Source organism: Sarcophilus harrisii, chromosome 6 (genome assembly GCF_902635505.1).
Source record: "Sarcophilus harrisii chromosome 6, mSarHar1.11, whole genome shotgun sequence".
Classification (NCBI taxonomy): Eukaryota; Metazoa; Chordata; class Mammalia; order Dasyuromorphia; family Dasyuridae; genus Sarcophilus; species Sarcophilus harrisii.
In genome coordinates this window covers 205,212,607-205,238,684 of record NC_045431.1, presented here as the reverse complement: position 1 = coordinate 205,238,684, position 26,078 = coordinate 205,212,607, and the positions used below count along the sequence as shown (strand labels likewise).

General features: G+C 38.1%; 1 protein-coding gene across 7 annotated transcripts in view; it reads right to left on the bottom strand.

Annotated features, from left to right (window-relative positions):
* TEAD1 (TEA domain transcription factor 1) overlaps positions 1 to 26,078 on the bottom strand; it is a 294,259-nt gene that overhangs the window by 197,073 nt on the left and 71,108 nt on the right. The window lies entirely within an intron of this gene.

Here is a 26,078-nt window from a genome sequence, read left to right as displayed (position 1 = left end):
GTCACTGAGATGAGAAAGCAGAGTCATGTTTAGGGGTCAGAGTGTTGTCCATTTTGGCTGAAGCCTACAAGAGGAGAGTCATGTGAGACAAGGCTGGAAAGGTCAGTTTATGACAGATTATAGACAGCAATAAATGTTAGCCAGAGTAGTTTAAATTAACTTTGATAAACTGTGATGGTGGGGGGAATGGGAGAAAGAATGAATGATCAGGCTAGATCTAGACAGAGAAAAGACAAATCTGGGGCAGGCAGAATAAAGACCCATTCGGATACTATCACAGTGTTCTAAGTCTAACATAGATAACGAGGGTGGGCAGAAAAAGATTGTATAGAGGAGGAAGGGAGAAACAAAGAGGTGAGCCAGAAATTGAGTGCCTCTTTGGATATGGGAGGTGAAAAGAAAGTAAAGCATGGCCTTAAAGTTTCCATTACAACAGAAAGTGTAAGTGCTCAGGCCACTGATAGAAATAAGGAAGTCCAACAGAGAAATAAGTTTAAGGGAAAAGATGAAAGATTTGGTTGGTGTCTGAAGAGAGAAATGGGCTATTCAAGTAAAGGTATTCTACAGATAAAACAGAAAAGGTGGACCTAGAACTCAAAGGAGATCTGTACTGGAGATGGAGATTTCGGTATCATCTTCATAGTTGAGACTGTCAGATCCATTAAAAAAAAAAAAAAAAAAAAAAAGAGGACTTGAACAACATCTGAGGAAAAGAGCTGGGAAAAAAGAAGCCAGGGAGGAAAGCAGAAAAGGAAAGTGTGGAGAAGCAAACAGAGATCCAGGAAAGAGAACTATGCCTGAAATCCAAAGGACAAAAAATATCCAATAATGGCAAATGTTATATGAGAATTAAAGATGAGAATTGGGGAGAGGGGGAGAGAAAGGATATAAGACTTGTCCTTTTCTAATTCTAAGGCAAGAAAAAGGTTTTGGGTTTTGTTTTTTGTTTTTTTTTTAACACAATTACCAATTATACTTTGTATGCTACAGAATGTGTCATTCTCAAAGTGAAGTTTCCAATCACTTGTTCTCCCCTTGGGCATCTCATAATAAGTGAAAAATACAATATCAAACACAAGTTCAACAATCACCAAAGCAATAAAAATCCAATAGAAAGAGGAATAATAGAATGGTACTATAAAATGCATCTGAATCATTCAGGTTTGGAAAGTACATTCAAAAAGGGGATCTGATTGTCTCCCCTAGCTTATCTCTTTCAAGAAGACATACCCCACCCTCCAAAAAAAATTAGAAGGAAAACTCTCTTAAAACGTTATCATCTTCCTATAGTTTCTTCTTTCAATAAAATTGTTTCAAGATCCACTATTTGGTCTTCAAAGATGCTTTTACTCCTCCATATGATATACATATTCATATAACCTGTGTTCTTAAAGGAATGTCATACAACTCATTAGAGACAATGTAGAATAATCAATATCAAGCACTGGGCTTGAAGTCAGGAACATCTGGGGTTCATTCCCAACTCCTACAATGGCTAACTAACTTGGACAAGTCATTCACTCTCTCTAGCCCTTAGTTTCTTCATCCATAAAATGAAAAAGCTAAAACAGACTTGGGATGGAAAATACCATCTGCATCCAAAGAAAGAACAATGGAGAAGGAAGGCAGATAGAAGCACATTATTTTCACTTTTGTTTGTTTGCCTTTTCTTTCTTGTGGTTTTTTTTCCCTTTTGCTCTGATTTTTTCTTTCACAATATGACAAATATGGAAATATGTTTCAATGATTGTATATGTATAACCTGTATCAGATTGCTTCCTATCTTGGGGCAATGGGAGGCAAGAGGGGAAATGGAATTCAAAAGCTTACAAAAAAGGATGTTGAAAACTATCTTTACATGAAATTGGATAACAATAAAGTTCTGTTTAAAATTTTTTTTTAATTTTTTAAAAAATTTCTAAGGTCAGGGAATTCTTGTTCATATGCATATCAGACTTCTGACTTTTGATAAAGCACAAAAGTTTTTCACTCCAAGACTGCTCCTTAGAAATATAACTGAGAACATGATGCAGCTATTGTTTCTAGTGAATATACCCAATGCAAAGAATTTTGGGGCATAGCTCTCATTTAAAGGTTTTGCCATAATCCAAAACAACTGTCAACCAAATGGACAGCACCCAGACAAGAACATGAACATGTGGCACTACTGGGCACCTGAAATCTCCCAGGCAGCTTTCTGAGCATCACCAAATCCTGACTCATCAAGAAAAGATTCCCTGAGGTAGCCCACAGTTTGTACTTATTCAATAGAAAATAACTAATTAGAACTTGTCCTTCATTGCTGACGATTCTTTGCCTTTCTATCATGACATTTCTATTTTGCAGTCCCTGGGGAAATGAGACCTCTGAATTGAAAACCCTTCATATACAACTATTCATGTATCACCCAAAGTACTTTTCCAGCCTCAGAAAATCTTTCTTTGCACCTTGGTGAAAAAACACCAAGTTATAAATTAAACCACAAAAAAAGAGACTCTTTATTAACTCCCCAAATAAATTCCAAGTTGTCAGTATAAATTTTGGGGGGTTCCCAAAATCTGGCACCTTCCTTCTGGAATCTTTAAAAAAAAAAAAGGCTTATAAAAGACACATTGGATTCTCCCTTGCTCTAGAAATCTATTTCATCTCAACTTTGGTTTGTTCAGAAAACCAAAAGGATGAGAGGATTCGGCTGGATCAAAACTAATGGAATGAATAAAGTCCCTCACCATTATTCTTTGCAGACTTAGGGGTGGAGCTCCAGATGGAAGCAGCAAAGCTCTTAGCAGACTTTGGCCACTGCCATTGTCTTGGGTAATTTAATTGTTTCCCTCCTTTAAAAAATTTTTTGTTTTAACCAATGGCTCTCAGGGAGAGTTGGATGGAAGAATATTCTGGGAAATGTAAGCAATCTGAACACAAAAGAAATCAATAAAAATGTATTAGAGTAAAATACAATAGAATGCTAGCCTTCACAAATACAAGTATAGAATTCATATTCTGGATATCACAGACTCTTGCTATCACAGTAGAGCCCATTCATGTCTTCAGTTCTATGTGTAACTTTTTAAGAGAGAAACTATCGATCTAAAATATGTTCAAGAGGGCAGCCAAACTCTAAAAGCTACGTCATATAAGAAAAAATGTCCTAACTACTACAAGTTTTAGGGAAGAAGACTTCTTCATGGTGTAAAATAAAAAGGACTAGATTTGGAGGCAATATTGTTCTGATTGGGAGGTTGTTTTAAGTATTAGGGTTTGTAAAACCAAACCATATTGAAACATGTTAAAACAGCTACATCCATTAATAAAGATCCATCACTCAGATTTCTATATCTTTTTGGCTTGCCTACACTCAAGCCTCAGAAGTGGGAACAGGGTAGGGGATGCAGGGAGGACATGAGGGAAGCACAGAGTATAAAGAGCTGAAACAAGAATTAGATTATATTACTTTACTCAAGATCTTTATCAGAAAAGGTCCATTAATTGGTCAAGACTTATTCTGGACCACCATTAGGTCAACGTCTCTTATTAAGATTCCATTATATTCAAAGCAGCCAATGGTATATAGAAGTACCTGAGTTCAAATCTGCATCAAACACTTGGTATTTACTAGCTATGTGATCCTGGGCAAGTGATTTAACCCTAATATTCCCCCCCCCCAAAAAAAAAAGAAATTCTATCATATTTAAAGGATTTAAACATACAAAGAAAATTCAGCATCCACCTGAAATTCAACAGGATGGAATCACCTACAATGGACAACAGCCAAGACAACTCTAGGTTGCTGAACTATACCAGCAGCATGGATGTAAAGGCCCATGGGGCCCTGAAAAGGCAGAGTTAAATTGCAACCCTAAACTCTCAGTAGTAGAGCATTGGGAGAGTATCTCGAGTGAACTCGAGTGAGTTCTTGGCCATATTCTGAACTGGTCATCCATCAACTCTTCCTAATCCATCTCAGAAGCCAAAAATTAGGCACAAAGGTAGAGCTCAATAAAAATTTCTTAAATTAAATTAATCAACATACATTCAAAATGGTACCACATGTGACCAATTCTCATTTCTCAGTTCCTGTCAACACACATATTCATCAGTTATAGATGTGGTCTAGCCAAACACTGTCCAGGGACAATTTATGAAGATTTTTTTAATTCACTTTACCTCTCCAAAGTTAAAAGTTCTTTGATGGCCTGAGCCAATCACTAAATCTAAGAACTATAATTTCAAAGATCCTGTGAATACTCGAATACCTAATAACAGGATGATGATGTAGCAAAAAGACAACTGACAACCTTCTGTTAATATTCTCATAGAGAAAATGAGTTTACAATTTCTATGTGATTTTCTAATTTCAGGACTTACAGGCCTGAAGATAATCACATGAAAAAATTAAATTAATGGATAAAATATGTTGGAGCTCCTCACTCCACAACACAGACTTGAGTTGTGTTTCATCTGAAGAACAGTTTTTTAAACCTCTCCTGTATTTAGGATCAGTTTTCTTTTAGGGAAGCCACATTAATAATAAGAGTTGCTGATATTTACACAGTATTTTAATAGTCACCAAGAGCTTTACAAACATCTATTTTGCGCTTCACAACAACCCATTTAAGTTCTAACATAGTCCCCTTTTATCAGTAATCTAAAAGGAAACACCATATCATGCTAGGAGCTTGGAGTCAGGAATGCATGGATTCAAATCCAGTTGCTGCTACTAGCTATGTGCTACAAGGCACATAACTTATATTAGCTTTAGATAATTTCTGAAATTTGACCAGATGGCACAATGAATGGAGCACCAAATCTGGAATCAGAAAAAGCTAAGTTCAATGCAACCTCATATATTTACTAGCTATGTGAATCACTTGATTCCTATTTGTCTTGGTCTCCTCGGTTTTAAAATGTGGATAATAATCACACCTTTCTTAATATTTAATAATAATAATAATAATAATAAAAGTAATATTTATAAACCACCTAAGCATGGTGTCTGGGATATAACAGATGCTGAATAATATTAGCTATTATTATTATCACAATAAATGGTTTGCAATGGTGAAAGAACTGATGAAAAGAATTATCACATGAAGCCTACAATATGTTAGAGCTTGAGGGGACAATCTTGCCCAACCTTCTCATTTTATAGGTATGGACACTAAGGGCTTGCTCATGGACACAGTCATTAGTGACAAAGCTAGATTTTATTCTAGATCAAGCATTCCCCAAACACTGACCAAATCACAAATTCTCTGCAAATTCAGAAACTCTGAAAATTGGGAAAAGTTAAATGAGCTGCCCCCGTGGTTATTACAGCAGAATATGAACCCAGGCTTCTGATGGCACCACGTTAAATATACCTCAAATTAAACATTTCTCTCCTGTCTGTCTGTCTGTCTGTTTCTCTTCCTCTCTCTCTCTGCACTTTCTTGTCAAACACTGATCAGGCTATAATCTGCATTTTCTTTAGTTTTCCCATCAGTAGATGGTTCCTCCTAAACTTACCTTCTTCCAGAAACCCTTAATAGTCTTATGATAATATACTCCAAAAATAGACACAGGTCACAACTTCCAAAGGCTGAAATCCTCCTTTGGCTTTTTCCTCCTTCTAATCAGACTCCCTGAAAAGCAACTCCAGACCAGACCCAACCACATGGCCAAATGGGTCTCACAGTGAAACCTACTGGACTTGTTTTAGCCAACAAACCTAGCCCCAGCCCTCAAGAGGGAGGTTCACTGACACTAACTTATGGCTTCCTTTCTCTTTATGTTTGTGGTGTTGGCCCAGGCAGAGGTGTTAAAGTAACAATGAGAAGAACAGCAAGGTATTTGGACCATTCCCTTCAATCTCAATCCCTCAAAAACTCAGTAGTGCTATCTTTATAGAAGCTTCCTATACCACACCTGAAGAAGGTGTTGTGGAACTTAAAAGGGCAATGTTCTGGTGAGGAGCTTTTCCATTCTTAGCTAGACTATTGCTCAGCTAACAAAGAATTAACCAGCAGACTTTCCATCCAAAGAGATGATAATCCCCTGACATAACCTGTGAGAACTCAGGTTCATCTCTATAAGAATAGAGCATTGGAGGAAGACTTGGATTTGATCAGCCATACTTTCATCCTGTCAAGAATACAGTCTATTTTGAATCTGAAGTCATAGGACTTTGTGTTTGAAATTTGGGATTATGGGTTGATCATCTTTCCCTTTCCTAGAACATGAAATCAGACTTGATATTGGCTAAAATAGCTCCCAGCTCTAAATACTATCACCAAATAATAAGGAGGTTGTAGGAAAGGGAGGAAGAGTTGAGTTTGATGAATGGAAGTCATTTTCAGATTAGAAAGTTAAAAAAATAAAAATTAAAAACTAACTAAATTAAGACTTTATGATAATCATCTGAATCAAATTTCAAATAACCCAAAAACTATTAAAATCTATGTAGTAAAAAATAAAAATGTATTCCTAGTTCATACTGTTTTAATATTTTTCTTCCATGGGGGAAATGGTACTTCAATTACCAAATATTTCCCTCATCTGTTCAAAATGAAATAAGTTCTCTCAGTTAATCATTTCCTACTCATCAACATGCTGTAACATCATCATCATAATCAACAGGCATTTCTTAAGTGCTTACTATGTGCCATAGCACCAAATTATAGCTTGGATGGTCAAATTATTATGGTGAAAATGGGGTGTAGTTGACAACTAACAATGTACTCAATCAAGTCATCGGCAGGGGAATTTCCCAGTATCAGGATCATCCTACAACATACAAATGAGTTACACCCGGGTTACTCCACCCTTCTACTACTTCAAAGACAAAACAGTCCTTTGCCTGTTTAGTACACAGTGGCTTCAGGTTCCCAATATGAGAAATTTCACCATAATAGCTAAATCCCTATCTTCCTTTCCCCTCATAAAAAAATTCCCACCTTATATCTGGAGACTGAACAAGTAGAAAGAGAAGGAAATCCTCTACTTTTCTCCTGTCAGAAAAAGTTTAAAAAACTTATAATTGCCAAACTATCATTCCAATGCAAGGATGAAACCAATAATAATAAATAATGTCAACAACCGATATTTATACAACACTTAAAAGTTAAAAAAAGATTTTCCATACACTATCTCACCCCACCATGTCTACCAACCACCTAAACTCCCCATTCTAGTATCTGTGCTTTAGGTAAGTTTCTTGAGGGCAGGTACAGTTTAATTTTTATATTTGTAGCTTGGAACATAGCACAATGTCTAGAATATATAATAGGTACTATACTATACCAAATAAATCAATGCTTGTTGAGTTGAATTGGAAGAAAGGCATCATGCTAAGCACATTATTATCCCATTTGATCTGCAGAACAACCCTGGGAGGTAGGAGCAATTATTTGTTACTTGCCCAAAGTCATACAACTAACAAAAGTGTTTGAGATTAAATTTGAACTTGGGCCTTCCTTAATGGCTGGAATTGACTTTAGAGATACTAATGTACAAATCATTCGCTGCAAATAAATCTAAATGGCTTTAGAAAATCTGGCTCTTTTTCTCCAATGTAACAATCAAGTAAAAGGCCCATCTAATGCAGGAAGACTCCACTAGGATTTTAAATTCTCAAACTTTCAGAAACTTAATGCAGGCAGGTACTTCTCTTACAGGAAAGTCAGTAAAGAAAACAGCACAGGTCCTTTAAAAGACATCATGCTTTTCTCCTCAACTGCCACCAAAATCTAGCCTCAAGTGACCTCTCTGTAATTTCTACTTTGTAGTTGCTACTGATTCTGTCTAGCACAAACATAATCCCTCGGCATGATAAACAGCCCTTCAAACACTTGAACCTGGATAATACAGAAGGCGGAAAAAAAAAAAGCCTCCCATCAACTCGCCAATAACCTAACACAGTATATGAATTGACTGGAACTGTCATTCAATTTTAGAAATGACAAAAATCAGCAATGCAAAGAAACCTGGGAAGGCAGAACCAGGATTTTTTTTTTTTTTTTTTTTTTTTTTAATAGATAAATTCACTCAGACTCAAATAAAGTAATTTTCTAAGGTCACCTACAGGGAATTAATGATGAAGCCAAAGTGGCAAATATGGCTCTTAGCTGAGTGATCTAGGAATTTTAGGGGAGCACAAGGTCAGCAAGTATCAAACATGACATGCCCCTATAGAAAGTTAGACTATAATCCAGAGGCATAGAGGACAAGTACTAGAAAGATGGAAACCCCATTGAACTCTGCCCTCTTGTGACTAGAGCATCTAAACATCTTGGGGCAACATGTTTTGGATAAGAAAGAGAGCAGAGGAAGTCAGTCAGGATGGTGATAGGAATCATGATCACAAGCACTGGTGAAAGGAGCTAGAGGTGTTTTAACTAGAGAAGAAAAGCCTTGGAGGGAAGGAACGCACGATAGGTGTCTTAGGACTTCTGAAGGGCTGTCTTTTAAAATATTAGACTTTTTCTATGAGCAATTAAGTAACAAGGTGGAAAGAGTGCTGGACCTGGAGTCAGGAAAACCCAAGCTTCAAATCCAGCCTAGGATACTTATGAGCTATACGACCCCAAGAAACTCACTTAATTGCTGCCTGCCTTAGTTTCCACATTTGTAAAATAGGACTGATAATAACATCTACTTCCCAGGGCTTTTGATAGGGACAAGATGAGGTCATATTTATAAAGTGCTTTGCAAACCATAAAGTCTTATATAAATGCTAGGGGCTGTTAGCTACTATTCTCTATTTGTTCTCCCATCCAAGATGGCAGAATAGGGTATAAGGATGGAAATTGCAGAGGGATTAGTTTTATTATGCAAGACTAACAATTAGAGCTGTCAAAAAAATTAAATCAATTGCTTTAAGATGTAGTGGATTCCATCTCATGGGAAGTCTTTCAGCAAAGGCTAGACCATTGCCTGTTAGCACACTGCAGCACACTGCAGATGGCACTTGTGTTTAGGTATGGGGGGTCTCAACAATTTTATATTGTCATGGATCCCTTCCCAAGATAATCTTTTTAAATGTATAAGCTATATAAAATAACAAAGGAAATGAATTATTTTGAACTACAAATATCAAAATACTTTTTAAAAACAAGTTACAAATCCCTGAACTTTAAGATTCTTTTCAACACTAATATTCTATGACTCTGTAAATATACACAATAACATAAGACCTGTGATTTCACTGGTATAGGGAATTTGAGGAAAACTCCTCTACCAATGTAGGACAGTCACAGTCTCAGAAAACTGGGTAAGATACGAAACTTTAAGTGACTTCTCAAGCAGGGTTTGTCTTTTTTCTTTCATCATTTCCCCAGTGCTTCACACAGTACTTGGCACAAAGTAGTTTCTTTTAATAAATGTTTACTAACTATCATATAGGATGTGCCAGGGGTGCCACACTTAAATGCAGATGGTCCTGCTTTCGCTCCCCACCCATTATTGTAGGCCAAATGGTTAAAATAACATAAATGAAAATTAATACAGAGACAGCTGAACTCAGATCAAAGTTAATAAAAATCCAGTGGTAATGATTACAGGGGACTAGCCTTTGTTAAGGAAAGAGGACTACAGTTATTGAATATTGCAAATGTGATTACCATATATCAATTGATTTGTCTTAACAAGGGGAAGTTCTAAGATAGGATGGAGAATCAGGAGGTATAACAGGAAATGACTGGTTGCATTTAAATAATAATAATAAATAAATACCCACCCAAGTTATTTTAAATTACTCTGAGTTAATCTTTGTACATGTTGCATCCCCCACAGAGAGCAATGGAAGGGAAAGAAAAAGGAAATACATATTTTTAAAGCATCTACTATACGCTAGACACTGTGTTAGGCATTTTACAAATATCCCACTGGATCCTCACAGTAAACCTGTGAACACAGAACAAAAGCTATTTAAGGGAAGGGATAGTTTGATCTTTTTTATCCTCAACACTCAGCTCAGTGTCTTGCATGCCAGCAGAGCTTGATATTCATTAAAATTAGGGATTCAACTAAGCAAACATAAACACAGGATAGGATTTAGTGTGATAATTCTCCTCTTCATAAAGAGAGGGCAATGAGAACATTACCCTACTGACCAAAAGGAGGGAACATGCCTGGTGTTGTGATAATGTATAACACTTCAACAGGTCCACCCAGCATTTCATCAGTGTGGACACTGGCTGGTCCCTGCCCTCCCACGTGATCTTCAAAGAGGTACCACCTTGCTCCAAGTATTTCAGCATTCCAAGGGGTACCAGTAGAACCCTCAGAGGATAGACTGATGTATGATAAAAGGTCCTCGTAAATGATGGAAAGCTACAGTGTCTCAAGAAATAGGAATGCACATGGGCTAAAGGGAGAGGTTTGGGGTAGGTGAGATGTTGCAAAACATGACACACATAAGCAGGGGGGTGTGGGAGCTGGAAGAGATGGCACAGGGAGGCAGGAGAAACTGAGAGTCAACAAAAAACAATAGAGCATTTCTTCTTTAGTCACTGGTATCTGTCTTTGAATATCCATTTTGTAAAAATATATACATTCTCTAATGTTACATAAGTTTTTAGTTATAGGAGACAGTTTAGGAGATACAGGAGGTACTTTGTTTCCAGAAGATTAACAGTCAAAGAGAAGAGAGAAATCATAAACAGGTCAATAGAACAGAGAGGTCAAAAGAAAGCTGGGTTTGGAGGCTTTGGTCTTTCAAGGAAGTGAAAATCTGCAGTATGTTCTTAGACAAAAAGGGAAAAGCTAGGGAAAATGGTTAGAGATTTGAGAAAGAAGGAACAATCTTCCCAGTGTCCTAGAAAATCCAAATGAGAATGACATGAAAGCCATGACCAACCAATGAGTTATTACTGAGCACTAAATATGATCTGGTATTTAAAAAAAACAAAATGCTCTCAATAAATGTATACTTTTGTCGGAGGAAATCACGGTCATACAGAGTTATTAAATACAAGAGAAACTTTTTTTTAAGTGGGAGAGACACTAGTAGCTGGGGAGATCCATAAAGACTTCATTTAGGAAGAGATGAGTTTAGATATTGGGGAAGGGATCTTAGCAGACAGAAAATACAGACCATTAGAAGGATGCTGTATTCATCCAGGGTAAGAGAAGCTAGAAGGGCCTGAGCTGATGTGGTGACCCTGTAACTGAAAAGAGCCTTGTGGGCAAAACTTGGCAACCACCTGGACTTGGAGGGTAAGAGAATAGAAAGGGTTGAGTCTGCCCTCATTGAATGACCAAGAGGATGACATTCCAATGAATTGGATTGAAATGAGGGAGGCTGGGAAAGGTCACTTGCCTCATTTGCCCCTCCAGAGCCATATGGATCTGATACAGATCAGGATGATTGACGATGGCCCTGAATGTAATGGGAGATCTTGCCCTTTTTAAGCTAAGGTCTTCAACAGGTCTCAATTTGACTGAAGCAAAATCCACTCAGAAATTAAGCCTACGTAAGATTTTCCTATCTTGGGAACCATTACCTCCAATTTAGTAAGCTCCATCTTAAATGCTTGCTGACTGGCTCATTGTAAACTCCCTGAAGGGCCACGTGGGCTGTAGCAGCTTAATAAATGTTTGTAAATTGAATGGAGATTGATGACTTTGGGGTTAAGAACCTGGATGACAATTAAGAAGAAGGGTAGGATTTTGTTGTTGTGGGGTGGGGGAGTATAGATAATTAACTCTAACATATTTAGAATGATTAGCTGAAACTAGAGGGAAGAAAATAGTTGATTTTTTTTAAGCTGATAAAAAAGAAGTAAAACAAATCTTGTCCTCTCACACAATAATGTTGAAGAAAATGCTATGGATTTGTTCTTGCTCCTAAACGGAACTGCCAGAATCAGGAAGCAAATGGGCCATTTTTAATAACAGGGGCTTTCAGGAAGGGAAGACAAAATATTGTCAGTGGGGTGAAAAGTAGGGCTAAATCCCCAACAACAAAGTTGACAGGGTTAGAGATAATAGAGTAGGATGCGTCTCCATTCTGAGGATGTTTTGTTTTGTTTTGTTTTTTAATCATTATTATCATTTACAAAAAAAGACAGTGAATGGAGTGAAGACTAAAGAACAGTTTCTTTAGAAAGAACATTGGATTTTGAGTTAATGCACCTGGCTTCAAGTCTTTATCACTTAATACTGTGGTCTTGGGTAAATTTTGACTCCACTCCTCTAGCCTCAGTTATTTGAAATATAAGATGAAAGGTTCCCTTTCAGCTTGAGATCTAGGATTATATAATTTACTCAGGAGAAATTTTTAAACAGGTTTCTGTCATGTGAATCCCACCTGCAACAACTATTGACTACGTGATTGCAGACAAACCACTGGCATCCTCGAATGCTAGTTCCCTCATCTATAAAATGAGGAGAATACTTTTAACACCCAAAGTATGGGGTTATTCCAAGAGAAGAACTTCACAAACCTAGCTGGTCACTGTTAGATATTCAATGACACCTGCCGTTCCAAGATTCATTAAAACCTCGCTGCAATATGGGAACACACATTATGGCCAGGGCCACTGGGCTTATCCTACATGTGTTGGCTCAAGTTCAAACCCTGGTTAATGCTGACATATGCCAGTCTTGTACTTTGGCCTTTAGCCATAAATCATAAAGCAGAACTTATTTCCTAATTTCTAGGGACCCCCCAACAAGCTTTCATCATTTGACTTACATTGCACATTCTCTTAATGAGATATACAATCTCCCATTTAGTAAATAGTAAAAAGGTGCAGTCAGTAGATTAAATATAATGTACAAGACAGCTAGATGGCACAGTGTATAAAGCTCTTACCTGGAGATAAGAAGACCCGAGTTTAAATCTGCCCCAGATCAGTGACTCTAACTAAAGTCACTAAACCTCTGCCTCAGTTTTTCCACGATTGTTAAATGTGTCTCCTTCCTAGTGTTGTCAGAATAAAATGAGACAATATTTGTAAAGCATAGCAGCGCATAATGCCTGGCATAGAGCTGGCAGCTAATGAATGTTGTTCCCTTTACCTTTCCTCACTTTAATACTTATAAAGTACTGAGCACAATTTCTGGCACATAAGAGACATTTAATAAATGCTCGTTTCTTTCCATTGTCTTCCCTTCATGAATGACAAACAGCCACAAATCTGGGTCACCATAAAATGAGGGAGCAGTATTAGATAATCCTCTGCCAATCTTAAATGTATGATTTTTTTTTTCCTTTGGTGAGGCAATTGGGATTGTGACTTACCTAGGGTCATATATGTTCAGTATCTGAGGTCGCATTTCAATTCAAGTCTTCCTGACTTCAGGACCATGCTCTGTCCACTGCCATGTAACTGTCCCTTAAATCTATAATCTTAAAATCATTCTGGCTGGATTTCACACAGTGGGACAGGGGAGTCACAACTCCCCATTCCCATCAAAAATCGTCTGTGTGTACTAGTTCATACAATAACCTGCCCTCTTCAAGCTTGGCCAACAGTTCTTCATGCTGTTCCTGAAAATAAAACCCACTGATGTTTCCTTGCCTATGAAAGGAGCTTGAAGCTAGGACAACCAGACAGAAAACTTAATTCCTTCTTCCAGAGTCAACAGCTGTAGCTGACATCTTAAGGCAATAGGAAGCAAGCCAGGAGACCCAGTCTTCCCCATTCACTCCCAAAGATAAGGAATCTTGTTCTCAAATGGGCCAACAAAGAAAGCAAGGCTATTTGGATCAAGTCTAACTCATCTTCCCTTAGCCTTCCTACACACAATAGTACCACAATCTTGACTACTAGTCACCTAAGAGAAGACTACTACAGCCAAGTGGAGCATGTGCTTCTAGCTAAATCCTTGTGCTCATCCATGACATGTCTTGGGTAAACATGTCCTGGAAGAAAGCAAAAACGCCAAGAGCCACAGACCAAGCCAATCAACAATTCTCCCTCTCCATCCACTGGCAAATTCTCACCAGCATAGCATGGCTGACAAGGATGGTTTTTATTTTTTTCCCTGGCTCATTCCCAGAACCAACACCTAGATTAAGGCCTGAAGGCGCTATTAAAGAAATAAGGAAGCCTCAACTACCACACAGTTTTTATTTAATTCACTCTCAAATTGAAAAAACAAGCAAGCAATCAAGAAAGGAAAGAAGGAGGGAAGGAAGGAAGGAAGGAAGGAAGGAAGGAAGGAAGGAAGGAAGGAAGGAAGGAAGGAAGGAAAGAAGGAAGGAAGGAAAGGAAGGAAAGGAAGGAAAGAAAGGAAGGAAAGGAAGGAAGGAAGGAAAGGAAGGAAAGAAAGGAAAGAAAGGAAGGAAGGAAAGGAAGGAAAGGAAGGAAGGAAGGAAAGAAAGGAAAGAAAGGAAGGAAGGAAGGAAGGAAGGAAGGAAGGAAGGAAGGAAGGAAGGAAGGAAGGAAGGAAGGAAGGAAAGAAAGGAAAGAAGGAAGGAAAGAAGAAAAGAAAGGAAAGAAGAGAAGGAAGGAAAGGAAGGAACGGAGAGAGAGAAAGAAAAAAGAAAGAGAGAAAAAGAGAAAGAAAGAGAGAGAGAACCCCACAAGATGCCATTTGATAGATGCCCCTGGGCATTCCCTGGGAGGGTTTCATTTTGCTGATTCCTTTCTGGTCCTATCCTTCAGCCAGGGCTAACCAAGGAGACCAAAAGAACACTCCCAAAATATGCTACCAAATAATCCTGATAACTCTGGCACAGCCAAGTGATATTTTGAGACAGTGGGGGGAAAAAAATCAATAGACATGTAACTATTTTGCACTGTTACATCCTAAGACAAGGAGATACAAGAAGGTAGATACATTTCTTCAAGGCAGGAGGCTTGTAAAGGCATATATATCCTGAGGAATGGGAAATAAACAGACTCACACATTGTCCTCAGAGATCCCTGCCAGGAAATGGATTTGTGGGGAAAGAAAACTACTTTCTTTATGGAATTCTCCTTGGGTCCAGCTCTCCTTAAAAGCTACTAAATAGAACTGTTCCATCCCCCATCCCCTTCCCCCATCACACAGACACACACACACACACACTGTCTTCTATGATAGAGGTAACTATCTTTAGCCTTTGGTGATGGGGGCGGAGAGGGCAGGCTATTGCTCACTCACTAAGAGCTGCTTGGCAAACAGGTCAAAAGCATAAAAAATACAAGAAAGGGAAGATGGGGAGAAGGGAGATGTGGTACTTGACCTTTACCTTTAAATAATGACCTCCACCTTTTCTATTTCACCTTTCAAAAAAATAAGCTAGTTCAGTAGAAAAGGTATAATAAAGAGTTCACTTTCTTCATTCAATACTTATAAGCTATATGATACCTCTAAAGTGCTTCCTCATCTGTAAAATGGGAACACTCCCTTCCCACCCCCTCTAGCAATGTACTTTAAAGGACTGTCATAGGAAAGCATTTTGAAGCCTTATAGAAAGGAGCTAATCTAAGAGAGTCATATTTTCTTCTTCAGTTTAGGAGCAATTAAAACTAACGGAACACCTGGTACACCTTGGAAATTTATCATCATCTTTCGACATGGCCCCAATTCAGAGTCCAGGAAACATCAGACCATTGCTCATTGACAGGACAAACAAGGCACCCGTGGGTAAGCATCAGCCCTTCTACATCAACAAGGCAGCCACCCAGCTAGGCTGCTTTCAGTGATAAGCCCTGAGACTGGCATGGGGTAAGAAGGGCTGGGCAGAGTAGACTGGGCCAGCCTGGCAAGGTCATTTCTCTGGCAGGAAGAAAAAAAGCCACCATCTGTAGAGAAGGTCTCTAACTCTCAGCCAAGTGTGGCTTTTAGACCACTGAAAGCAAATATATATAATTATACATATCTGTCTCATATATATGTGTTTGTATATATGTATAGATATGCATACATACACACATATAAATTAAGATTTTAAAAGGCAACTATATAGGATACCCAAAAGTTCCTTCTGAAATACTTTCAAGTTAGCAATAGCCAAACATGCAAGGCACTAAGATTTACTTATAAGTAAATAAGATTATACTCATAAAATATGATCTGACAATTAAAAAAAATTATCTTGATCACTGTGTTTCAGTTATAATTGGTTTACTCGGTAATTCTCTGCATTTTCTTTTATGTGTTTAAAATATTCTTCTGAGAAGGGGCTCACAGGCTTCTTTTCCTGACTGCCAAAAGACTCCATGATACAAAAAACTTAATAACACCTACTAGATCCCAACTATTCTTGGGTATCAATTTCCTGTTCTTAATTTACTAGAGTTATAATCTGAGCTAAGCAAACCCCTTACAGGAAAATGCAGATTTACTGAAGAGCTAAATCAGGAGTGTGGATGGAGGTGAGGATAGGGGTGAAGGGAGAATACTTCTTTACTATGAAAAATGGTGTTTCATGGGATCTCTTTATATAAAGTTCTCCAAGTACATTTAAAATCCAGTACAATTTGCAAACAATAGTTTTCAGAAACAGGAGAGGCGGGAATGTACTTAGACACAAAAAACAAATACACACACATACAAACACAGCAAAACAAAATGCAACCAGACTACCAAGATCTCCTTTCAGCTCTGTCCCTGCAGAGGAACTCAAAGGCACCCCTACTCACACCCCTCACAGACTGGCTGAGAATCTGGCCTTGTCTGAAGAACAAAAAAAAAAAAAAAAAAAAATGCTTGCCTTGTGATGGGTCTCCTACGTGGAAGTGGGGATGGCTGCCTGCTGAGCCACAGAAACACCTCGGCTCTAACTGTCCTAATACCTAAACAGATCGGGTGGCACTTGTACGGGCCCCAGCGCTGCTGCTCGCAAGTCCATCCATGTACAACTCCCTTCCTCTTAGCTGTTGTTGTAGCTCATTTCCGAAGAAATGCTGGGCAAGGAGCACCCCTTTTATGCCACAGCCTGTCTCACCTCCTGGGGAGTGAGTGAAGTCCCATTTCTGAGGTGTCAGGTTACCATAAAAATAACCGCTGGTCTGTCTCCAGCCTGTGCGTTCACTCACTGTACATGGAGAGAGAGAAAACTATTGCATATAGAGCAGCAAGTCCTAACCTAAGGTCTTTGGACAGATTTCAGGGGAGAGCAGAGAAGGAGAGCTAGGAATAAATCTGGATGGGGAAAAAAAAAATTTTTTATTTCAATATAATTAGCTTCCTTTGCAATACCATGGATTGGTATGCATTTAAAAAACATTCTAAGGGATCTAGGACGCTATAAAAGTAAAGAAACTCTAAGTATCTAGAGTAATGGGTCCAGAGGAGGTGGGAAGTACAAAACAAGAGAAAGTCTACTAGAAAAGGACAAAAGCCAGGCAAAGTCCACCCAAGTTCCCATCAACCATCTCCTAGGGACACATCCGGGTTCTCTACCTACAATCTGGATTTGCTGCCTGTGAATGCAGCCAAAAGCATCAGGACCTTAAGAAGCAGCTTCTCAACCAAGAAAGCTTGTTTTATTAATGAAATTAAGACTCAGGGCTTTCCTATTGAAAGCGAAATCTCTTCACCCTAAATAAAATATTAGAGAGAAAACAGTCTAAGAAGAACAGGCATACTGAATTATGAAGAAAATTTAAAAATCAAAGAATTAAAAGTCAATAAAGATAGTTTAAACAAGCTTTTAAAAGCAAAACAAAAGTTAACAGACGAGAAGCCACATTTTGCTTGATGTGGTCTGAATTAGCCTGCATTCACCAAGACAACCCCCTGGTACTCTAGCAGCCTAGCAGGTATCTGAGACTTCCCCAAAGACAGTGCAGATCCACACACAATATTTTATTTCACCATAAGTTAATCTGTTCTCTTTCATTCTAAGTGGGAAGGCAGAAAACCAAAGTCTTTGGTTCTGAAATCTTACAAGTACTGACTGGCTCCATCTCCCAGGATAAAAGAAGTGGACCAGGCTTGGGTTAGCCTGAGCTTCCCATTATACTAATTTCCTACCTGGGAAAAGAGGCTTTCAATGGCCTGGCAACCATTGTAACCTTTCTCATCTTCTAAAGCAGCAGGTTTTTTTCTCTCACAATCACCCTGGGAAGGAAGTGGTACAAGCATTGTTATCCCCATTTCACAGACAGATCTAGCTTACAAGAACATTGCATTCTCAACATCAAGGCCAAAACCTATTGCCCTTTATGATAGACTAAGTGGACTCAAAGAGCACATAACAGAAAATTGGCCCTCTGAGCAATCGCCTAACCCGTTATTCTAAAAGATTTATTGGTTAGGAAGCCTCCTAAAATTTAATGTTATTTGTCTGTTGATTTTATATTCATTTTAAAATACCCAGTTTGTTATGGCTAAGTTACAATGTTCTGAACAGAAAAGGTCCTGTCCTTGGGCACTGTGGCTACTGCCCTAGCAAAGCCAAATGAATGACTATTTGTTTGCTTGTTGCATTTAGGGTAGCTTTAGCAGCAATCAGACTTTGGGCTAAAAAGACTGCAGTCAGATTGGGAGTTTTCCTGTTTTCTAATCTAACCATAACTGGACTCAAAGCAAAGCTCCAGCTTGGACCCCTATCAAATCAGACTTGCATAATTAAGAACCAATTATCTTTCCACTCCAACTTTAAAACCCAGCAGAATCAAGCTTCCCTATGTAACTAGTTTTGATATTTTGTGAATCTTTCACAAGAAAGCAACACATGTCAGTTTACTCTTGAATTACCCTTACCTCTGAAACCTTGATTTTACTACTAAAGGCATTATTTTCTGTTCCTTTCCTGGACTGGCTGAGGAAAGCTCAGACAAGACTTCGCTCTTTCCCTGGCCATATCTCTGGAGAAGAAGGGGGGTCAAGTTGCTCGACAGCAATACCTCCTAGCTGACCGGGTTTAAAATTAGCAGAGCTTTGGAGAGCCTGGGAGGTAACCTTCCCACAAGGTCAGCAAGGAAAGTAAAGAGCAACACAGAGAGGGCCACATGAAGAAGAAACAAAATAAAATCTTTCAAGGCCTTTTGGGCTTCTTATTCCCCTTTTAGGCCTGGAGGCTGAACAGAACCTGACTTGGTTTGTATTTTTATAAACACATTCAACTAGCAAGCAGCTTCCTTTAGAGATAAACATGATTCCTGAATTTTAAACGTGCCATCACTTCAGAACAAATAGGCAGACCAGGCTACGAGGAAAGAAAGTGCCCACTGGTCTCCCCAGGCACATCTAGCAAGACTAAATAGATTCCTGGGCAAGAAAAGCACACATCCTCTCAGAACGTTCTCCCAAGAACATGACAGAGTGGGGAGAGGTGGGAAGAACAGAAATGCTGATTTGATTACTGTTCCTAGAGTGAGGACCAGGAGGAGAGGAGAAGCAGAGGTAACAGATGAGGAAGAGAAGGGTACACCATGGGGGCAGGCAGGAGCTGGAAATATCAATTGGATTTGTTCATCTATAAACTAGCTATACAATCCAGGCAAGTCACCTCCTATGGATGGGCTCAGATTATTCCTTTGTATAAGGAGGAGTGAGGCTATCTCACCCCTTTCTAGCTCCTGTTAAAAGAAACATCTTCTAAGATAATGAGGCTTCTAAGCATGGTATGATTAGCACAAAATAACATGAAACAAACTAATGAACAGAAAAATACCCATATAAAAGGAAATAACAACAATATCAAAATAAATACACTGAATGATGATAAAGCTGGATCCTGAAAAGTAGATGGAAACATATCTCGATTCCTTCTTTTGTAGTCATAGGTATAGAACACTGAATACATACATACATACATACATACATATATATATATATATATATGTATTCAGTGTTCTGTATATATATATATATATATAAAATAGCTTTGTATTTTTCAAAATATATACAAAGATAGTTTTCAGCATTCACTCTTGCAAAACCTTGTGTCCATATTTTTTCCCTCCCTTCCCAACCTCCCTACACACAGCAAGTAATCCAATATATGTTAAACATGGAACACTTAATAAATCGCCAGATTCAGTTTCAGTACTGATTAATTTTGTTTAGCTTTGTTCCCTCTCCTCTGTTTTTTATTCTTTGTTACAAAGAACAATTCTATAAGAGGAGGCAGAAGATGGATATTTTTGGAAAGGATTGTGATACAAAAGCAAGAGCTATCAATAAAATGTGATGCTGTTTTTTTTAAATGAGGCTCTGAGGGGTGGTAATGGATGAATCTATAGATCAATACTTCAACACTTCCTCACTATCCACTGCCTAAATTCAATCTATTGAAATGATTAAGTGTGGAAATGATAAGCTCAGTTAAGAACATTCTGACCCCAAAGGACTCATACTTATTGGCCCATCTTGCCTAAACTAGTTAAGTTTTCCAATGAAAATAACATATTCATAGTAAATAGGCTTTGAATTTCATTTTTCTTTTCATAATCCATCCTTTGATTAGGAAGATAACAAGTAAGACAAATAAAGGGTGTCTCATTCCTGGAAATAGACAAAAATCAATCAACCAAATGCCTATTAAGCCGAGGCACTGATGATACAAATAAAAAGGAAACAATCCCAAAGACTTCATATTCTAATGGGTGAGACAATACCACATAATAATATATGAATCATAAATATAAACAAAATTGTTTAATACAAAGTAGTTTTGGAGAGAGACCACTACTATATACTGACTAAGGGGATCAGTAACGCTCTGTGCTCAAGATGGATCTAAAAGGAACAGAGAGACTCTGAGGAAGAGCTAAGTTAAGGAATGAGTCCCAGGTGAGACAGGGCAGAGGCAGAGAAATAGGAAAATCTTCCTGAGAGTTGTGAAAAGGTCACCTTTTCTGGATTATAAATTAGAGGAGGGGGAGTAATGTCCAAAGTGATTGGAAAGAATATTTGAGACTAAATTGCATAAGGCTTTAAAAGCTTGCTATTATTTAGTCATTTTTCAGTTGTGTCTAATTCCTCCTGATCTCATTTGGGATTTTCTTGGCAAAGATGCTGGAGCAGTTTGCCATTTCCTTTTCCAGCTCATTTTGCAGATGAGTAAACAGAGGCAAACTAGGTTAAGTGGACTTTCCCAGAGTCACACAGCTAGTAAGGATCTGAGGCCAGATTTAAACTCCTGACTCCAGGCCAAGCACTCTCTACCCACTGTACCTCCTAGCTGCACTTTAAAAACTACACAAAGACATATCAAGTTTATTTGGTAGAAAAGTCACATGGTCAGACAGGGTCAACATTTAGACAGCCTTTCCATCAATCAGAAGATGATAGAACCCCCTGCCCTGTTATAAAAACTTGTTTCTTTTTAAGATGCTGGCTGGATCCTTCTCCTTTTTATTCTGTTCTGTATGCTTGGATTTTCCCATAATAAAACAGAAAGCACTCTGACAGGAACATCTCCCAGCCCTGGCAACAATGTAAACTTGGCTCATCACCATCTTCACAGATACTGCTGGAAGTAGGAAGGGTAACAGCGCTGGAAACCCCAATCTCTTTGTCTGTCACCCTTATAGGTAATAATCCTGATATCTGATGCTGGAGAATTCCTTTGTTCCTCTCTCTACCCGCCTAGATCTGTCTCTGTATCTATCTCTCTGTCTCTCTCCTTCTCTCTTTCCCTTTCTCATCCCCCTCTTTCCTCTCTCCCAAATTTTCCTCTTTCCTCTCCCGCTGTTCTCTCTCTTCACCTCTCTTTCTTTTCTCTTTCTTCTGTCTTTTGGCTTAATTCCCATGCAACACCCTTGAGTAGGATACCAGCAAAACAAATAAATATACAGCAAAAAAAATTTTTTAAATAAAAATAAATATACAGCAAAAAAATTAAAGAAATAAAAATAAACAAATAAATAAATGAAAATAAATAAATATACAGCAAAACCCCGAAGTCTTTCTGAAGAGAAAGGGAAACAAGAGAAAGCCCAAATTTCTTAAGCTTCCATAGCATTGTCTCATCTGGCATTGTCTAATAGGGGAGGTCAGCCTGCCTTACTAAGAGCAAGGGAATTTCCAAAAACTCCATTCCCATTCTAGACGAAAGAGTGCTAACAGTCATCATCAAAACAGCTGCCATTATTTGGCATTATTGTTCATTTTGAGCTTGAAACTATACTGTGAGGTAGGGACCCCACGATTATGATGATGATGTTGTATCATAATAGTATTTATATAACATTTTAGGATTTGCAAAGGATTTCACAAATAGTACTTCATTTGATCCCTACAACAATTTTATCAGAAGTGCCATTATTTTACAAAGGAGAAAACTGAGGCAGAAAGATTAAGTCCCTGTAGGTCACAGATTTAATAAGTGTCTGAGACTAGTAAGCAAGAGGGTCTTCCTGACTCCAAGTGCAACACTGTCCATTGTACCCCCAAGCTGCTTAGGTATTAGAAATGAAATGACTTTTCCAGTCACATAGTTCTTAAATGACAGAGGCAGGATTTATATTCAGGTCTTTCTATTTCCAAAGTATCACTCTTTCCTTCACACCACAATATCTCTCCTCCAGACCTCCACAGAAATCCAGGATTCAGAACCTGAATCTCTGCTTCTTGTTTTAGATCTACTTACTAATGTCTTACTACTAAACAATTCAAATTCCATATCTCTTTCTACCTCTTCAGATCCTGAAGTGCCCTGGAACCACGGGTAAAGCAGATTTTTTTCAGGGAGGGAAGTTACCTGTGGCTTTATTCTTTATCCATCATCAGTTTGGTCCCCCTCCCCATATCTTGGGCAAGATAGTTTAGAAATGGGGTGGTTGCTTTATGTCAGAAGATCATAAAGCACAGAGTGAGCCCAACAGGTATGCTCTCAAAAGACTTCTCTGTCCAGATTGGCTTAGAAAGAATCAGGCTGTGTGATTATGAAGAAATTGCTGAACCTCTCTGAGCCTCACTTCCCTCACCTTTAAATGAAGATTAGAAAAAAACAATAAAACTGAATGCTGGGAAAATGACAAACAAGAGCTGTGAGAGGGTCCTGTCTGGCTTCTTTGCAGGCAATGCTGCATAAAATATCATTTTAGATTATGGGCTGGTTAAACCTTATAAATCTTCTCTTTTTAAAAATTCTGTTAAAAAGGGATGGCTACCTAATAAAATAAAGATGACCAAAAAAAGATAATCGTAAACATTTTTAATGAAGGGGGTTACAATAAAATCAGATACAGGATCAAAATATTTTTCTTTTCTTTTTTTTAAGACTCCCTGTCTCACCTAAACTGGAGATTGCAGCCAATCCCATCACCAATTGATATGAGTTTTGATTGTTGTTTTTTTCCCCAAAAACTAAGATGAATAATGTTCTCTCCCCTTCTATTCCCCCTCCCCTCCCAGGGTTTGACCACATTGGTGCTGAACTCAGGGAAAACAACAATCAGCTTTGCTCAAAGCAGTTCAGAACTCCCAAGCCCAAGTGACCCACTCACCTCAGCATCCCCAAGAGCAAGGACTCCAAGGGTGCACTACCATGACCAGCTAGGATCATGGATTTACAGAGAGAAGGGAACTTCTAGATCATCTAGTCAAACTCTCCCATTTTGGAGATAAGAGCAGAGAAGGACTAATTCAACTTGCCCAGAAACATATGCTTACCAATGTCTAAGACAGGATTTGAACCTACTGCATTATTGCACCATGCTCTAAGGTCCATTTCTAGCCCTGAATCTATGAGCCTCTACTCTGCACTCTCATGAATTACTGATTTGGCGCAATTCTTCCCAATTAATAAATTTTAAAACAAAAAATGGACTGTGTCCCCTCATGTGTAGTTACTAATGCATTCTGGCTCTCTTTTGCTTCTTTTTTTTTCACGTAATATATTCGTTTCTTTTAATAGCTCTGAGGATAGCTTGCCAGAATAGTACTCAGTTTCCCTACATGAAAAAATGAAGAGATCAAGCTTGATATGACTCCGAAATCCCTCCAGTTCTAAATTCAAAATTCTCTGGCTTCATTCAATGCTACAGAAAACAGGGGAATTTCTCCAGCCCTTCAAAGAAGTGATATCTGTTGCTGGGGAGCTGCTCTGATTATTATGGATCTCGGCTTCCTCCTTCAACTAATTGTACTTCATTTCCACCATCACCCCATATGGGTGTGTGAGTATATGTTTATGTATAGGTGTGTACATATTTATATGTAAACACACCCATAAAACATGTTTTATGATATATTTGTGTCTATAAAATGTGCGTATATATATATACACATGTATATAAAACAAAAGGACAAGAGAGGCCCCTTAAAAGCATTTAAAGCTCTTGTCTTAAATCTCACTCAATCAAATAGGCTGAATTTCTTTCAGTCATCTGAGAAGGCTTGCTGGGAATCTCCTCTCCCTTACAAATCCTGATCTGAGGACTCATGCTCACTGATTCCTTCACTTATCAGACCCTGAGGATATTTTTTTTCACAGGTACTTACTGGGAAATCATGAGATTAAAAATTCTTTAAGCATCTCTTCTTACAATTAAAATCAGGAAACATTCTTTCCAAACATTTAGCATTAAATCTCTATGTCCACAAATACATTAGAGAGAAGGAGCTATGTCTGGTAGACATTGAAAATGCTTTTCTACCCCCATAACAATTTCTGTACTTTTACCTGGATTCATATTCTTCTCCATATTTATTCAATATAAATTGCCGAGTCTTATTAGAATTAATCTCCATTTCAATCTTATCCAACCCTTGAAAAGGAACAAAAGAGCAAAGCTTAAATTAACTAACAAAATCATATAACCTCAGAGTTAGGAGCTCAGAAATTTAGTCAACCCTATTTGAGCAAGAACCTGCCCTATAACATCCCTTGACAAGTTGTCACTGCTTGAATACCTCCAGTGACAGAGCCTCATTACCTCATATCAAGTCAACAACCCTCATATGAACCTATTCATTTTATTTTAGAATAGCTTTTGCTGCTATGGGAAGTTCTTTTTTATCAAGTTGAAATGTTTCCCCCCTATTTTCCCTACCTTTATCTTATGAATTGCAAAGGATAAACCCCCTAGAGAGCTCAGACTACCTACATCTTCATAGAACAGAAATTTTCTGTTTGATAGCTTAATACTGAGCAGTCCTCCCCCAATCCCTTAAATTACTTAGATTAAGTTCCCATAGGGACCCTCTGGAATTATGATAGTATCACTAAGACCTGTTCACCACAGTAATTGGTCTGAATGGAGCCCTTTTTACCCAAATCCATGATAGTTCTTAAGATATTTGAAGACAACTACTATTAACATCTCCCAATCCTCAAGTCTTCTTTTGGCCAGAGTACAAATTCCCAATCATTTTCCTTTTTTTCTCTTTTTTCAATAGCATTTTATTATTCCAAAGATAGTTTTCAACATTCACCTCTGCAAAACTTTGTGTTCCAAATTTTTCTCCCCCCTTTCTCTTTCTCTCCCTTTCCCAAGACAGCAAGAAATCTGATGCAGTTCTTCTACAAACATCCATATTCGTCATGCTGTGCAAGAAAAATCAGATCAAAAGGGGGAAAAATCATGAAAAAAACCAAGCAAACAACAACCCCCCCCCCCAAAAAAAAAAAAAGGTGAAAATACTGTTTGAATCTCCATTCAGGCTCCGTAGCTCTCACTCTAAATGTAGTTTCCATCTCAAGTCTATTGCAATTGCCTTGAATTATTGCATTTTTGAGAAGTCCATCACATAATCTTGTTGCTAGCTATTGTGTACAATGTTATCCTGGTTCTACTCACTTCACTCAGATCTTTCCAGGATTTTCTGAAACCAGTCTCTTCATCATTTCTTATAGAACAATAATATTCCATTACATTCATATGCCATAATTTATTCAGCCATTTCCCAACTGATAAGTATCCACTCAATTTCCAGTTCTTTCCACTACAAAAAAGGGATATTACAAGTATTTTTGCACATATGGATCCTTTCCCCTCTTTTATAATCTCTTTGATTCCCTATCATTTTAACTTTTTTTCACATGACTTGCTTTGGGGGCACTCCATCATCCTCATGACCTTTTTCTGGACATAATTCAGTTTGTCACTGCTTCTCCTAAAATGTAAACTTAGAATCAAAACTGTTATCCCAAAGGTATAATGACCAAGACAAAGCAAAACAAGATAATCCCATCTCTGGCTCTGGAAGTTGTTTCTATTAATGTTAATTCAACAAATTCCTATTTAAAACCTACTATGAAAAAA